Source organism: Phalaenopsis equestris, unplaced genomic scaffold, assembly GCF_001263595.1.
Source record: "Phalaenopsis equestris unplaced genomic scaffold, ASM126359v1 Scaffold000435, whole genome shotgun sequence".
Lineage (NCBI taxonomy): Eukaryota > Viridiplantae > Streptophyta > Magnoliopsida > Asparagales > Orchidaceae > Phalaenopsis > Phalaenopsis equestris.
In genome coordinates, this window is record NW_018164876.1 from 252558 (window position 1) to 262147 (window position 9590).

The following is a 9590-nucleotide window of genomic DNA, read 5'->3' on the forward strand; positions in this document are numbered from 1 at the left end:
TAATTTGAGAGTGGACAATGGAGAACCTAGTGTAGCTAGAAATCCACTATTTGTAGTTGGGAGTGGATCGTTTATTGAAGAGAAGTTGACACTTTGCAGGACTAAAAAACATTCCAGATTGAGATTGGAATGTTTGAAGGTAGTGATAGAATTTTTTAACAGTACTTTTGTGGGCACTTGAAAAAACCATAATATCATCAGAATATAATAAATGGGAGATAACCATATTAGATTTATGCCATATTAGATTGATGGTATCTAGAGTAACCCTGAGTTAGTAGGGACTTATCTGGCATTTTGCACAGGTAGTCAATGACAATGATGAAATTATGGGGAACGTGGGTCTCCTTATTTCAGCCCTCTAGTAGGAGAAGAAGAACCCCAACCATACCCATTGATAATATTAGAATGTATATTATTGTAAATCCATCTTTGTACGAGGGTGAAAAACTCATGTTGAAACCCTCTAGCAGATAGAATGGCTAGTATGAAATTCAAATCAATAGTGTCATAGGATTTTTTTATATCTAGTTTTTATATCAGATTCCCTCCCCTATAATGCTTATTCATCTCTAGGAGCAACTCTTGAGCAAGCAAGACATTGTCTGTTATTGATCTCCCCTCTATGAAAGCTGTTTGACTTAGACTGATCAGCTTATTCAAGTAAGATTAGAGCCAGCTCGCTATGATCTTGCTAATGGTTTTACTGATGACTGAGGTTAGACAAATGGGCCTATAGTAATCCCAATTCTTCTGCATTTCAACTTTAGGTACTAACACAAAATTAGAATCACTAAAAAATTTGGGGACGTTATTGCCTTGAAAGAAACTTATAATAGCCTCAGTCACATCCATTTTGATGATATTCCAAGACTTCTTGTAATAATCTGCACTAAAGCCATCAGGACTTGTAGTCTTGGAACTATCTATGGAATTCAATTCCATCTAGATTTCTGTTTCAAAGGGGAGGTCAGTAAGTTTTAGATTTCTGGTGAGATCAAACTCCTTAGTAAAGTATGTGCCATCTACAGGGGTGTTGGGTTCAGGTAGAGATTTCAACAGCTGGCTGTAGTAGTTAACAACATTGTTTACAATGGTATCATTATCATGCAGCCAAATCCCTTCATTGGTCTGAATGGAGTGTATAGTATTGCATTTCCTCTTGTATCTTATGTAAGCATGGTAGAATTTAGTGTTTCTATCACCATCACCAAAAAGATTGATAAAGGCCTTTTATTTTAGAAGTTGTTCTTGATTATCAATGGCAGTGAAGAGGTTATCTGAGCAGTTAACATTGATTTTTCTTCTGCAGTCCCATTCTGAACTTCAACTTCAAGTGACTTCAGTTCTTGTTCAGCAAAGGTCCCAGCAGAATGCACATTGCCATAGGTGTCCCAACCCCACTTCCTAAGGGCTTTACCCACTTTGATATGCAGATGACTGAGCTTGAATAGAGGCTCAAGGTTTATGGTCAACAGTGTTAATAAAACAGGTATTGGATGACCACATATTCAGAAAAAAAAAAGGGTAGGTTGAGCATGATTATGGTTGGAGATGATGGATAAAAGTAATGGCCTATGGTCTGAACCTGCAAGGGTTAAGTGAGTAACAAAAGTATGGAGATATTGTTGAAACCACTTATCATTAACTAGTATTCTATCAATTCTTTCTCAGATATGTCCCCTCTTCCAAGTGAAGGGGAACCCCTGAAAACTCAGATCAATTAAGTCAGCCTTGTAGATATTATCACTAAAGTAGTCATTTTAGGAATGTTAGGGACCCTACCCCCAATATTTTCAACTGTAGAGGTGATACAATTAAAGTCTCCCCCAACCAACCAAAGAAAGTGCATTTGCTCAATGATTTGCTGAAGACAAAGCCAAAGATTATTTCTATCCTCCTTATGACAGCCTGCATAGATAAAAGTTGCATACCCCAATTCTCCTTTGATATGAAGGGAGAGGTGAATAAATTGTGGATGATCCACCTAAATATTCCACTGTACCTCCTTTCTACAGAGAAACTAAATCTTAATATTAGTATTAGCATAATGAAAAAAACCAGGAAGCTTACCGATGAATCTCTGAGGGTTACTGTGAACCATAGGTTCAAGGATAACAATACACAAAATTTTGTATTTTTTATTAAGATGAATAAGTCTTTTTAGAGACTGAGGATGGGCAATGCCCCTTATGTTCCAGTGGGATTAGGGGGGAGTGAGGGCTGAGATCTGGATCTAGTTCTTCCCAGGCTAATCATTAGTGGGATTAAAGGGGAGTGAGGGCTGAGATCTGGATCTAGTTCTTCCTCTTAAAGAAGGAGGAGATGGGCCAGCCTTCACCTTGCCTCCAATAACCATTGTGGTAGCACCAATTTGTAGTTTCTGCACTTCAGTAAGCTGTTTATTTTTCTTCTTAGATGTGTCTAATTTCCAATCCTCCTCCAATAGATGTTCCATTTCAGCAAGTCTTCCTTCGTTTGGGGCCTTCAAGTCTTTAGTAGCAGTCAAAGAAGCAAAACTTCTTTCCTCCCTGCCACCTTTTGGTGAGCTCTTAGAAGTGAAAGGGAGTGATAATAGTCACATTGTTCAGTCTTCCCTGATTACTCTAGGAGAGGTAGAAGAGGGAGCATTGGAATCAAAAGGAGTAGTAGAGCTTTGAGAGGTGTCCAATAAAACACCTCCAGCCTCCTCAAACTGGGGTACCACAGCCAAAGGGGTTAGAGTTGGTAGAATTGGCTTTTGTTCAGTAATCATAAAGACTTTCTCCCTAGTGTGAGGAGTTCTTTTTGGGGTAGGGTGCAGCCTATAACCCCTATCCATAGTGTGCTCAAACATTATACAATGTTGACAGTAGTAAGATATTTGCTCAAGAATGACTTCCTACTAAAAACCTTCATTGTCAGACCCAATCTAGATCCTTTTCAATTATGGAAGGATGATGTCTCTTTCAATTAGGATTCTAGCCAAAAACAGCTTTGACCTTGTTATATGTGAGGGCATCCACCTTTAAAGGCCTGCTAAAATCACAACTAATATTAAATAAAGCATTCAAGTTGAAGAATGGGAGAGGGAGACCAGGAAGTTTGAACTAGAGGGGAACCACAGATGGCTCTTTGCTAGGATCAAAGTCAGGTGTCCATTTCATGATCTTCATTCCTGCAATTAGTAAAGATTGCTTGGTAGTCTAGCATAATCCTCTTCAACTTACAGTCGTATGAGTAAATGTCTGCTATCAAGCAAACCTATTTTCTAGCCCATATGAACTTCACAAAAGCAAAAAAAAATTCCTGACTAGTTTCTTTTTTGGATGCCCCAACTGAAACATACCCACAAGTGTAAACATAACATTTTCATTCAGTGATATTTTCTCTTGTTGTGAAAAGAAAATAGCTGGCTCTCCTTCTTTAATGCCTAAAGGATGAATACATGGGTAGACTCCCTTTCCAGCAGCAGTGTCATGAAAAGCATGGGGTAAAAATAACAAATCTGGGTCCTGAATAATATCAGTAGATTGACTAACTACCTATGCATAGGTTGCCTTAGTCCACTGAGCATTAGTTTCAACATCTATTGGTGAAACCATAGGAGGGGAAGCAAAAGATCTGCATGAAGGCTTGTTCCACCTTTAATGGAACAGTAAATGTCCAAAACCTTCCACACCCGGGAAATATAAGACTTGAAAACCAAAGTCTTGCAGTAGGACCTAGGAGTGAGAGAGTCCCAAAAGAGTACAATAGCCACACTACCATCTCCAGCTAGCTCTAGAAGGTCATCTTCTCCACTGGAACCCTAGCAGAGTACTTTCAGCCGCTAGCAATATATATAAATAAAATGTCCCTCCGAAGCGGGCATCGGGATTTTCATTCCAGTGACCGACAACTTCCATAGAACTCTTAAAATTCTGTCGACAGCTTCTGGCGACTCCACTGGGGAATAGTTTCTCTCTTTATTTAAATTAGAGAATATTGTCTTCATACATCGTTAATGTGTCTATGTCCTTTATGAACCAAATTACCATTCTTCCTTCAGCATACTTCACCCATTTATTTCTTGGGTAAGTACAGTCAACTCTTCTGGAATTCAGGATCATCTATTCAATCACCTTTGGACAGAGAGGTTCAGGAGTTCATAAGGACTATTATCTTTGTATGGGGTTGGACTCCCAATAAGTGTGTTGGTGGATTAGTTCCACTGGGGCATTATACCTTGCGAAGTCGATCCCGCATTAGGCCCTAAACTTTTCTTTCCTTTCCTTGTCATTTGGAGTTTGGTTTGCTACTTTGCAAATTAAATTGAATTGTGTCGAGTTGTGCTTGCCCTTTAACCTTTCTTATTTAAATTAATTAAATCCCTCTACTTTCAAACTACTCAAATTTTAAAATCTTAACAAACTAAAAATTATTTAAAGACTACCCTGTCTATAGAGCAACCTTTGTTAATTTTAGTATTAGTACTAGAATTACAAAGTGTTAGCCAAATAACTAACCCCAGTGGTTACTTTTTGAAGTTGTTGGAATGGCGTTCCCAACGCTCACTTTCTCTTGCAACTTGCCAACTAGCCGCAATGCTAAAAATGTCGCTCCTACCATTAAGTTTGGAACTGGATTTGACAAACTGAAAGACATTCTCAAAAAAGCCCTATTCTTTGTAATGAAAGTTGCTACTCTGGAAGTTTCAAGAGCCTTCCGTTGAATTTAACCTGAATTGTCCCCAGGATTTCCCTTCTTGCATAAAAGGGAAAGCTATTGCTCCCTCAACACCTGTCAATTCCGTTGTTCCTTTTTCTGCCAAAGGAAAGGAAATTATGATTGTGGAAGATACAACTGAAGGATTTACCATCCCACCGTCAGTATTTGAAATTGTATCGAGTTCGAAGTCTTCCCCATCAACTCAATCTCAAAGAAGGAACCACAGTCGAAGGGCTCAAAAGAATATTAAATCAAAAATTCCATAAAAGTTACCTGTAGATGAATTTACTCATAAGGAGGAACTTGGATTTCTGGATGTCTCTCTGCTCCTACGAGAGAGTAGGTTCCACCCGTTACTGAGCACAAATGGATATGAAAGTATTCAAAATATTGTTGCTACCTTACCATCATTTCATGGTTGTAGTGAGGATAGGGAGAATCCCGTTCCTATCACTAAAGTTCATACAGTGTTCCAGAGATTGGCCACTAAAGAAGGATGTTCAGTCATTGAGCTGCTTAAATGAGTAAGATGTGTGGTGTCCCCTCAACAAATGAAGAAAGAGATAGAGATTTTGAGGGATGTCAGATCTGCTCGACAGTCTCAGAAATCAACTGAAGTTTTTCTAACCCGTATTCCCGTTAGGTTTCTTTTAGGGAGTCGAGTTCATACTATTGTTACTACCATAGATATTGCTACTACTACTGTCCCAAGGTCTGTAGGACGTCGACGGGTCAAGTCATGTCTGGGTCTGAGAGTACCATCAGTTGTTGCTCGTAAGATGACTGATACGCCAAAAGATGTACTATTTTTCATGCTATATTTTATGATGATATTCCAATTTAAAGGTATGTTTTCTTGTGTTTTTCGTTGTAGGTACATCAAATTGAAAAATTTGGAGTGATTAGAGAAAAAGGAACAAAAATGGACCAAAATGGAGTAAACCGAAGTAAATCGGGTCAAATTGGGGCACACTGGAGCCAAAGGGACTTAAACTAGACACTTAAGTGCCTGTGCCCGGTGCTTAAGTGCCAAAAATTGTGCTTAGGCATCACCAGACAAAGAGGAGGCCGCCTAAGCGCCCTAGAACAGGTGCTTAAGCGCCAGAGACGGTTTTTAGCATAACTTCTTCAATATATGTCGGATTTGGATGATTTTTGAAGCATTTCTTCATGCATATCTTATGAAATTCATTGGAATTGATAAAATTGACTTTATAGAAGAATTTGGGGTGGTTATATGGAGTTTTTAAGAGGAAATTAAGGCACCATTTGGAAGATTCAATGAATATGGACAATTTTCACTTAAACAACTCTTGGGAAATTATAAAAAAAGGCTTGGAAATATTACAACTCTTGGGAAGTTATAAAAAAAGGCTTGAAAATATTTTTAGAATATCTCTTGGACTCTTGAAGTAATTATATTAGGATTAGAAGGCTTGGAGAAGAAGAATAAGGCTTGGGCGTGAGCCCCAAGTAGGGCAGCAAGGTGAGAAAGAAAGAGAGAGAGTGAGACATTTCTTCTTTGCTTTTCACTTTGTTCTTGGAGAGGATTGTAAGGAGATTGCTTTTCATATACAAGGAGACTTTGATTTCTATGAAAGATAAGTATTTTCATTGTATTTTTATTTGAATTTGGTACTTGTTTTGTATGGTTTCAAAGTCTTGTTCAATGAAAAGTTACTGTTGTTTCTCCACGTGTAGTGAGTAGTTTTATTTACTCTTCCCTCTTGTATTGAGTTAGTATGCATGTGTAGGATATAAAATTGAGTAGAGTTAGAATATATTATGATAATTTTACTTTGTTCTTCACTGTTCTTCATTTACATGTAAACTTGATCAACTTTCATGTTAAAATCTTTTGTGAGAATATGTAATATCCGGGATGGTGTTGTCTCAATCAATTATGGTAGAGTCACATGAGATTGTATGGATGAGAATGTAGTCCATATGGTTTAATATGGTTTAGTGCAAATAACTAGGGAAACAATCTTTAATGGTTGTAGAATTATAGGACTTTAGAGTGACAGACTAAAGCTTTCTAATTTGGTATATTGTTTTAGGTTTTGATGCGAGATGTTAGCCTCCAGGTGGAGGGATAAGAGGGAACTTTAGAGTGAGATCTAGTATCTTCCTTGCCTAGCCAATCTTCAGAACTATTCAAACTTTAAATTAACTAATATTCTTTATAACATCTCTAGTATGGGTAAAGAATATAATTTCTCCTATTTGTCACAATCTCTCTCACTACGTGATTTACTTTTACACATGTCACTAATTTCATTGTATGAGGAAGAGTACTTATAATATATTAAGCCCCACTTTCTAATTTTCACTAAGTATTTTGGTTTAGAATTAGAAGTATTATTGTAGTGATAATTGTAGGATATAATAACAACCAAAACTTTATCGACCTTCCAAGCTAGGGCGTGTTATTCTCAACTAGAATTTCTCTTGAAAGCTGCTGTGATTAACCTCGATCTCCGTGAGATTGATATTCAGGGCTTAATCAGAAAGCTCTATAATACTTGATAATGATACATATACCTGTGTAGAATCCCTAGAAATATAATTAAAATCTTACTTTGTTTGGGATCAAGTTTTTGGTGTCATTACCAGGATTAAAATCTTCAAGTAGTGGTGTTAAATTCTTAAATTCTACATATAAAAAAGATTATTGGGATCAAGTTTTTGACACTGTTGTTGAGGATCACAATGGTTGATATTGACTTTTATGAGAATTTTAGTTGAAGTACTTAAGCTTAGACTTGGAAAATTATAGTGTCGTAAAAACTGCTTTAGTATGAAAAGTGTTTTTTGTATGAAAAAGTGTTGTGAAAAATCTGTTTATGTGAAAAATAAAGTTTTTGTGAATGTTTTGTTGTGTTGAATATATTGTTTATTTTCTTTGTTTAATTATTAATGTATTTTTTTTTGTGTTACGTATGCAAAAAAAAGGATCTGCAAGACTTGTGCCTTAAGATCCCGAGTTAGAAAAAAGTAAAAAAAAATGAAAAAATAGAAAAGACATGAAAAACTAGAAATGGAAATGAAAAACACTCAAACTAATAACTTGGAAAATCATCATAAATCATTGAGGGATTATGTAAATCCTATTATAGATAAAATTCACTCAATTTTACAAACCCCTGTCGTAGAAGCTGACTTGTTTGAACTAAATCCATCGATTATCCAACTAGTGCAGAAGAACCAATCAGGGGGAACTCCTTTGTAGGATCACTATTTACACTTATCAAATTTTTAGAACTTTGTGCTATATTTTGTTATAACGGCATGTCAGACGATGATGTTAGACTAAGTCTTTTTCCTTTCTCAATAAGGGATATGGCTAAAATGTAGTTATACTCATTAACACCTACCATTATTAAAAATTGGGAGGAGTTAACTCAAAAATTCTTAGCGAAGTATTTTCCACCTTTAAGGTCTACTAAACTTAGAAATGATATTGTCACATTTTATTAGTATAAAGGGGAATCAATATACAAAACTTGAGAAAGATTTAATTAAATCCTAAGTAAGTGTCCACACCATGCTCTACCTAATTCGTTAATCATTCAAACTTTTTACAATAGGTCAGTAGGATCCCTTTGGTCTACAATTGATACTGCCGCTGGTGGATCATTAATGTCAAAATCATTTGTTGTAGCATATGTGTTAATTGAAGAAATGGCTAAAAATTAATTTCAAGGGACCTCTGTAAGGGAAAATCCTAAAAACCTAGCCAAAGTTCATGATACAGATGCGTTTGCAATTCTTGCATCTCAGGTTGATACAATATCAAGGAAGTTGGACCAACTTGGAATGAACCAGCCTCAACTCACTTCAGTAACTTTGGAAATTTCATTAGGGCATATGATTGATTCTATCTTATCATATGAGACAATAAATACCATAATCAACCTATATTCTAACTTTTACAACTCAGGTTGTAAGAACCATCCTAATTTTAACTGTTATTATACTATTTGAGGTGGAAACCAACAATGGGAATTTACTTAGAGTAACTCTAAAATTGGTAACACATGAAGTAATTCTAGTCCATGGGTGATAATGATACAAGGTTTTATAATACACCCACTTTATTAGTTTAGTTTTTAGTTTCTTCCGTTAGAGTTTCTTCCGTTAGAAATTGAAATTAAGGAGGGAATATGTGAGTAGAAGGGTGAGCAAATTAACCTCAGTCACTGTTTGTTTATGAATTTGTGAGTCTATGTATTGGAGTTTGTGTGTCTATGTTTGTGAGTCAAGCTGAATGAGTCATGGGGGATGACAAAACTTATCTCAATATTTTAAACTTGTTAGCATCTAGCAATTCCTTTATAAAGTTTAAAATGTGTTCCTGTTTAATCTTTAGTTTGTACCTATTCTACTATTTAAAATTCCTTTATAGTGTTATGTCAAGCATGTTTAGGCTATATTTACTTTCTACTACAATGTTCTACCATGTGGTTACATGTTGATATTTTTGTAGGATGTGTAGTAAATTGTAAAAGTGCTCTTTCTCTGCCACATATTTTTGTACTTCATTATTACACATGTTTGAGCTTAAGTTTGGGGGAAAAGAAAAATATTTCAAATTTAAACCTTACTTGTTTTCAAAAGTACTACAAATAAAATTTTATTTTATTTTTAATGATTATTGTTATGTGGATTCATCTCAAGGATGTTAGAATTTTAAGTATAAAAAAGGAGTAGGAAAACTTAGTTGATATTGTTGGTGAAAAGGGTAAACCTAGAGTTGAGAATATTTATTAGAGAGCTTGGGAAAATGAATAAATTTCTTTAATAGGGAAAATTGTATTTTTGAAAAATGAAGGATTCATATAATTCTTATTTTAAAATATTTAAGGCTCGCTTAGAATGTATTTTAAAATATATATATA